Source organism: Lactuca virosa, chromosome 9 (assembly GCF_052849685.1).
Source record: "Lactuca virosa cultivar CGN04683 chromosome 9, Lactuca_virosa_CGN04683_v6, whole genome shotgun sequence".
Classification (NCBI taxonomy): domain Eukaryota; kingdom Viridiplantae; phylum Streptophyta; class Magnoliopsida; order Asterales; family Asteraceae; genus Lactuca; species Lactuca virosa.
The window spans coordinates 232,287,357-232,296,006 of record NC_136434.1 but is presented as its reverse complement, the minus strand read 5'-3'; the positions used below and the strand labels follow the sequence as shown (position 1 = coordinate 232,296,006).

General features: G+C 35.3%; 1 pseudogene; it reads right to left on the bottom strand.

Moving 5' to 3' along the window:
* Window positions 1-4,126: 4,126 nt before the first annotated feature.
* On the bottom strand, window positions 4,127-5,867 carry LOC145140393 (cytochrome P450 93B2 pseudogene; annotated as a pseudogene).
* Between the last annotated feature and the right edge of the window lie 2,783 nt (window positions 5,868-8,650).

Sequence of the window (8,650 nt, the reverse complement as noted above, 5' to 3'; positions counted from 1 at the left end):
ACAGGGGAGTTGCCGTAGCAGCCCCCGTCCACGCACCTTTCAACCACCGAGAGCAAAACCTACCGAAGTGGGTGTTTCCCCGGAGCAAAACCAGTCGACGACAACCCCCTCTGATCCCTCGACCTCTTTCCTACCACGACGATGTTGCTGCCCTACCCCATCCCGTTCTTCCCTTCGGCACGTCGAACCCAGGAGACCACATCGCTGCTTTTTCACGTCTTTGATGCTTCGGCCTCATCGAGCCCCAGAGTCGGTTATCCTCCTCCTGATGGATCGACCAGTTCCTACAGGGGGTTTAGGTTAAAATCCAAACTTTGGATCGTGGTGGTAATTAAAAGGGGATAAATTAGGTTAAAATCAACTAGCATAATTATAGGAAAGTATTTGGGGAAGTTGTTTATAAAATTACCTAATTACCCTTATTTATTTATTTAATTATTTATTTATATTTTAAATTTTGATTGGCCCACATTTATACATACAATAACACAATAATTAGTTTAAACAAATGAACCTATATATATATATATATATATATATATATATATATATATATATATATATATATATATATATATATATATATATACGGGATGGTTCAATTGAGATTCCAAGAAAATAGAGATTTTGAGATTCAACCTCAGCCATATGTTTCTTATTTGCCGTTCTAACACTCCAGTGTACCAACAACAACGGAGAATGCCTAATCATAAATGATTATATGGCGAAGAGTTATAATCATATATGATTATTCATGGTTATACATATATGCCTAATCATAAATGATTATGCATATATGTCTGTTCACAGAGTGCTTAATCGTATATGTTTATGGTGGTTGTTAGCGCAGAACGTGGTAGTGGTAGAGGTGCCGATGGAAGAAGTGATGGAGATTACAATGGTGGGTTGGTTGGTGGCATAGGTGGTGGTGGTAGACAGTTGTGTTGGTGTGGAAGGTGATGAAGGAAAAATGAACGAGCGGCGATACATAATCATTTATGATTATAACTGACCAGATATGCCGGCATGCCTGAAGGTTAGTGTGGCAGATGTGAAATACCTGACTGAGATTGAATTCCAAGATCTCTATTATATTTTTAATATCAACGGAACCTACTTATATATATATATATATATATATATATATATATATATATATATATATATATATATATATATATATATATATATATATATAATAGAACATATTAGTTATATCTTGAATTTAAGAGGTATAAGTTATAAAGATTTTTATACAAATCAATTAGGCATAAATAATTCATTAATACTTGACAAAAGTTTAATGTTTTGAATTAATGAAAGTAATTAAGAAATTCAATTTGGAGGAAAATGAAAATTTTAAAATATTAAATTTATATATATAAATTAATTTACATTACTTAAACTAGACACCAATATTATTTAATTTACATCAATATTAAAAACAGGCAACATAAATATAATGTATAAACATAAATATTTTATTTAAAAGTGGTAATTTTTATTGTATAATAACTAGTAAAAAAATCTAATAATTATTTTCCCGTAAAAAACTATTTGTAAAAAAAACTATTTATCGTCGCTGCGTTCCGTTCCCCCCCCCCCCCCCCCCCCCGCGAAAATGATAAAAGAGTTTAAATGAATCTGTGACAATCAATTGTTTGAAGCATATGTGTCAAACCGAAAACAATAAGATTTTTTGAAAATTAGGAGTTTCGCACTCAGGTGAATAGGAACAATGACCTGAGAATAGTATTTTCGACTGACGTGAATAGTACCCTCTCGGAGCTTGATCGGAAAACTACACAAATAAGGCCGGAAATCTACTCTGGCGACGACGAAATGCAGCGGTGGGAGGCGGTGGCCGCCATTGTAAAGTTGGTCGGAGGTGGATGGACCATAGTAGGTGGTCAGAAAGGGCTTCGTCGATGATCAGATCAGAAAAAGGAAGGCGACAATTGGCTTTTCGGTGGTGCTCATTTTTCTAGCGAGGCGGAGCACGACGAACTTGTGGCGGTCGCCGGTGATCGGAACTGAGAGAGTGAGTCAGAGAGAGAGAAAGATCGACTGGGGAGAGAGACGGAGAGAGAGAGAGAGAGAGAGAGAGAGAGAGAGAGAGAGAGAAAGGTTGGTAGTATAAATAAAGGGAGACCCCTACCCTTTATTTACACTAGTTTTCTTTTCGATCCAAGGGATGAGAAGGAAAGCAATCCGATGATCCGAATCATTTCTAGCTTTTTATCTCTTATCCTATGCAGGCGACATGCGTTCGGAATAATGGTTAAATTTCTAGTCACGGTGAAATAACGTAGCTATCCTTACTAAGCGTTTAAATTGTTCTCCGGACGTTATCCATTTACAGTCGCGGACTTTCACTTTGTAAAAGGGTCAATATGACGCATGATAAAATAGTAAGCTCTTGAATCAAATACTACATCAAAACCTAGTTCGTAATATATAACTAACTTTTTGATACAAAATTTGAAATTGATTCTACAGGTCGTACAAAGATTACTTAAAGAAGAAGGCGATCCTTAGCCATTTAACCCTATCCTAAACAGCTCGGAGTATTTTTAGATGTATTTCAAAGTATAAAATCGCATAAACAACAAAATCATGCATTTACTACACCTTAGTTCTATTACAACAGTGATTAGGTTAACACCGTTCGTTTAATAATGACCTAAATTCTACAGTTGTCACATCCACCGTCTGTTAAGAGAATTTCGTCTCAAAATTTTAACTTGTATTGCTCTCTACCACAACATTAATAAAATGTTGTTGGTACTTGATCTTCATCTGATCTTCCCTTTCCCATGTGAACTCAGGCCCTCGCCTCGAGTTCTATCGTACCTTTACTATAGGGATACAACTTTTTTTTAATCTCTTGACTTCTCGATCCATGATTTCAACATGTTCCACCACAAACTGGAGTTTAGAATCGACTTGGATTTCATCAAGAAGAATGGTAAGTGTTTCATCAGGAAAACACTTCTTAAGAATTGATACATGAAATATGTCATGTATAGTCTTGAGTTCCTGAGTCAACTTGAGTCCATACGCTATAGGACCAATTCTAGTAAGAATCTCAAAGGGTCCTATTTATCACGGATTTAGCTTTCCTCACTTTCCAAATCGTATCACACCTTTCCGAGGAGATACTTTAACATTACCCATTCTCCTACCCGAAATTTTGTAGGATTGCTTCGACGGTTAGTGAAACTTTTCTGACAGTGACGTGCAGCCTTTATCCATTCCTAAATCTGGACAATCTAATCCGTTGTCTCATATATGATTTCAGGACTAGTAAGTAGCGAGTCTCCTGCATACTTCTTTGATAGCAAGGTATGTCCTACTTCTACCCAACATATTGGCGATCGACACTTACATCAATAAAGCGCTTCGAATGGTGTTGCTTTGATGCTAGTGTGATAACTATTCTTTGAAGAAATCTTAACTAAGGATAGGTGAGTATCCCATGCATTTTCGAAGTCTACCACACAAGCTCGAAACATGTTTTCTAAATTCTATATGGTCCTTTTCCACCAATTTTTTTAGATTTCTACATACCTCTATTGTTGTGGAGTAGATGAGGAATATGTGTTCCTTGTTATTAGGCCTATAATTGCAGTTTTTACATAAAGAAGATGAAACTATACCAAACATTGTAAGGCTTTCGAATGTGTGAAGTTTGCGACAAAAATTTCTCCATGCAAGTACATGCTTCCACATACATACTCCCGTTTGATGTTGGTAGTAGTTTTGATTCCAAAATGCGTTCCAACACTCGATTCCAATGTGGCTGCCGGTTTAGTGCTAGTTTTGCAGAAAAAACGTAGAATTTCTAAGTTTTCTTTGATACATATTGTGGTAAATGTGCAATAACTCCCGTCAGCCCCTTTTCGTTTAGCTATTAATGGGCTTGATCTCAATAGAGTAATAAGTTGATATACTTGTAGTCAAATCAATGGAGTAAGGCTTAATTCATGCGTTGTCACAATTAAAGACTTTGATACATATTGTGGTAAACGTTAGTATGGTACATACTTAGTCAAAAAAACATTGATAAAAGGAATAAGTTATACACATCCAAATTATACATTTAACAATATAATATAATAATACATTAATTACCCTTAATAAAGTCTAAACCGAACAAAATCAAATAAATTGGCGAGTCTTCTCGTAATGATGGAACACAAAAGAAATCCACCGCCCTTGATTCAGTTAATCTAACCTGTTCATTTCTATTCAATGCTTCCTTTCCATTATTAACATTCCATTCAAAGCATTGTATGGGGGTGGCAACGACCACCAAAAGTTCTCTCATGGCCAAATTGATGCCCGAACACTCTCTTCTCCCTATTCCAAAAGGCAAGAGTTGAAAACTCTGTCCCTTGATATCTAACGAGCTTTTTAGGGTTTCACCTTCCAAAAACCGATGAGGGTTGAAATCTAATGATTTTCCCAGTACTTAGAGTTTCTTCCGATCGACCAGATGTTGACGAATAACATGGTTCCGGCTGGGATTTCATATCATTGGACAATGACATATGTTATTGACTTGTGAATCAACATCGGAATTGGTGGATGAAGTCGTAGGGTTTCCTTTATCATGGCTTGGATATATGGTAAGTTGGGTGCATATGATTCTTGAACTACCCTCTTATTTCTGATGACTTGATCAATCTCTTTTCTTGCTTTTTCAAGCACCTTTGGGTTATGGATGAGTTCCGCTAGGGTCCATTATAGATATTAAAATTGTATCTGTTGCAGCTGTGAAAAAATCCTACACAAGATAAAGGCATAATGACAAGATGTTATTTTTTTTTAACTAGACATAAAACAAAAAAATAAATTATCCGGTGAATCTCATTCAACGAAATAAATGGGTTGGAAGCTTTGATTATTGATTGTATAGGAAAAGACCATTTGACCCTTGGAATAAGAATCAAGAATCAAGAATTAAATAAATTTACCAAAATCAGGGCTTTGATGTGATCTCTTGTAATCTTAATCTCTGCTTTTCCTTCCTCCAAAACATCAAGCAACATATGAAGAAAATCTTTCCCTTTGCCATATTCTCCTTTCCCTTCACTTCTTCTCTTTTCTTCCCTCTCAGATATGATTTTCTCTAGCAAATCATCATACCTTCAATGTGTATCTTCACACCTCTTCTTAAACCCTTGCAAATTTATGTTCTTACAAAACCATATGAAATCGTAAACATTAAACTCTCTGAAGATCATTGTCACTTCTCGAACGAGATTCTTGGAGTCATCGGCCTCGATGTTTGTCCCAGATCATCGAATGCTCGTCGTCATTTGGCATATCACGTTGTTTGTTAGCTTCAAGAACTCTTTAGTCAAATTCACAACCTTTTTTTGTTTAGATTTCTCCATTAACGTTCGAAGAATCTTGTGCATCTCATGGGTTCAAATGGGGAGGAAATGGCCGAGATTTTGGTTGCCTAAAAGCTCGACGGTTGACAGTTTCTTGACGAATTTCCAGTAAGGTCTGTAAGGTGCGAAGGCGAAGGCGGCGCCGTAAGTAATATGGTTGACAGTTTCAAAACTAACGTTCGTTAGTTTTGAGAAAATCTTTAGTGAGACAACGATGCAAGGGACAGATCCGAGACGGACGTGGATTAGGGGGCCGTAGCGGGTGGAGAGGCGGTGGAAAGACTAAGACTGGTGGATGAGTGGGCCGAGGTGGTGGAGGTGGCCTATTATCGGTAATAACGGAGGGCTCGAAATAAGATGGTTGTTATGTTTTCTCTTCAGTAGTAGATAAAGGAAGAGCGATGGCAAAACTACGGCGTCGATGATCTCCAGAGAAAGACTTTGTAACAACATGAACATGTTCATTGCTTAGAGGATGGATGATACCTATTCTATCTCCCAAAAAAATTGTCATCTATTTATAGAAAAAGAAAAAAAAATGTGGTATAAACTAGAAGATATATTATATCATATAAAAATTTTAAAATAATAATGTTTATGTATTGATAAATCTCTATATTATGTTTCCTTTTTATAAAAAATAAAAATAGCGGTTGCAATTACAAAGACGTCACTAATTTTTCATACCAACCACGCTACTATTATTAACATTGTGTATCTTCCGAATGTTAACGTCTCAATTTAATAAAATCTCATATTCTAATAAATAAGTAGATTTTTTCCACATGGAATTCTCCTAGCCCCCCCCCCCCCCCCCCCCCCCCCCCGCGAAATCGATTTTTCCCGCTCAAAATACCAAAGTGAATTTCCCAAATTCCCTCCTGCTTCAACGTTAATAGTTATGCATTGATGTTTAAATTGATATATCAAATTATCAACAATTAATTTGGAATTTGATAGCAAGAAATCAAGAATCCCATAGCATGAAATCATGAATCATGATCATATCCAAATTTAGTAAAAAATTCTTGAAGGTAGATTGTCTCTTAAACCCTACTCCTCTTCCCTCTCCGTCAATGGTTCGTTGCAAGAAACGACGTTCAAAAAGAAGAATTAAGTGAAATCAATGGAAATCGGAGAAGGTATCACAAGAAACGGATGATCTTACTACTGAGGTCTGGAACATAAATCGAAAAGTAGAAGGAATGTACTCGAGGTTTGCTCTTTTTTCTCATCTTCCAAATCCTCAATTTCATGTTTTTTCTTCTTCTAACCTCTCTTCTTGTCTGTGTCTTCTGCCTTTTTATTGCAGAAATCAAAAAGTAGAAGAAATTAACTTGAATTGATAAGTTTCAATAATTCTCACTGATGATATCATAAATATGCATCCTTCTTCCCATAGTTTCTTGGATGGTAATTCTATCAAAAGAGATAATCAGGTAAGCCACTACTGTTACTCTACTTTTCTCTCTCTCTCTCTCTCTCTCTCTCTCTCTCTCTCTCTCTCTCTCTCTCTCTCTCTCTCTCTCTCTCTCTCTCTCTCTCAAGTGTATGTGTTTGAATCGGCTATTTAACACTTCAGCAGAACCCTATTTTACCCATTTGTTTATTATATGTAGGTTTTTACTGAACCATAAAAGGAAACAAAAGACGCACATCAGTTCACTTTAGTTCGTATGTGTCAGGTCCATGAATCAATCACAACGTCATTATTTACATGTCTTTTACTTCCTCTATTTCCAACATTGTATATTTTTTACATAAGTTTTTGTTAATTTTTAATATTGTGTCTTTTAATTATTATTTGTCATAATGATGCAGAATTTCTAAGCTTTTAGTTAGAGGTATAAAGCCAAAGTTGAATCAGATGATTAAGAGTGTTATGGGACCTTAAAAGCAACTCTTGCCCACCAAGTGTTTACTAAAATGCTTAAATGAAAAAGGCTTGATTCTATCTGTTCGTTCTTTACTTCATGTTCAGCCCCTTCTCGAATAATTTGAAAAGAGGTATGCTCTCTTGCTGGTTTATCTTGCTTCCTTGTGCTTATTGAGTTAGTTTGAATCCTTATGTAATTTGTGTGTGGCTTTCTAGGAACCAACTATGGTTACTTAAACATAATTCTTTTCATCATAATTGCAGGGACATATGATGACCTCCTCCTTCACATCAGAACAAATTTAAAGCTCATGGACCAATTATTGAGACAACAAGAAATAGTCAAGAATTATGGTTGTTTGTACCACTCCATTCAATTTAATGCAAAATGACATGAAGTTACCGATCCACTATATATATTATATAGTAAGAAACATATAATTTAGTCATGCATGATTTTAATCTTTTTCTATTGTCATTTATTAGGTAAACCTTGTACTTACTTTCCTTTGCATGTGTACATAGACCCAACTGATGCAAAACATAGTAATCTAATCTTTTTGGGGGATGTCAAATGTCAAGCCTTCTGTGTACTTTCTTTAAGTTTATGTCAGAATGGAAGTGAAACTACATTGACTCTATAACGAGTAAGATTTTTATTTTAATTTATCTCCTCTCCATCATAAGATTACTATTAAGTTTACATGAAACATTATACTGTTATGTTTGTAATCATTAGTTTATAGCTATAGTTGTCTGGCGAAAGTGAGAATATCTAAACCAATACTTAAGAGTTTGTGTGATAATGATTGTGATCTAATTTCATGAAATGCTCTTTGCTTGGGTTCATTTATTTACTCCCTGCTGATAATATTTCTTTTTTAATCTTACTGACTTATAAATTGTTGTACATATATAATTTCTTTAAACAAACCAAAACTGCATTCTCATCTCTGGGGTCAATTTTTTCTTGTTCAAGGATTCCAAACCCTTTACTCCAATTTATTTTGTACAAGCCATATTCCATCTTATATTTTTATTTGATAAGTGCAACATCCCAAAATTTAAGACCAAAAATTTTATTTTTAATTAACTAATTATAAAACCATTAGTATAAAAAAACATCCATCGTGTCATCACATATCAAAACCAAAATGTCAATAATACAAAACATGTCATAATAAAGCATCATCAGATATCACTCCCAAATATCTCGTGTGCGGAAAACATATTGTGACGCACTGCGATCATGTCGACTCCTTTCCTTTCGAAGAAGAAGTACCTAAAGCCAAAACTGAAAACTGTATGCACGAAGCTTAGTGAGTTCCCCCATCATAGCACATACCATACATTACACATACTGCCTAGCATA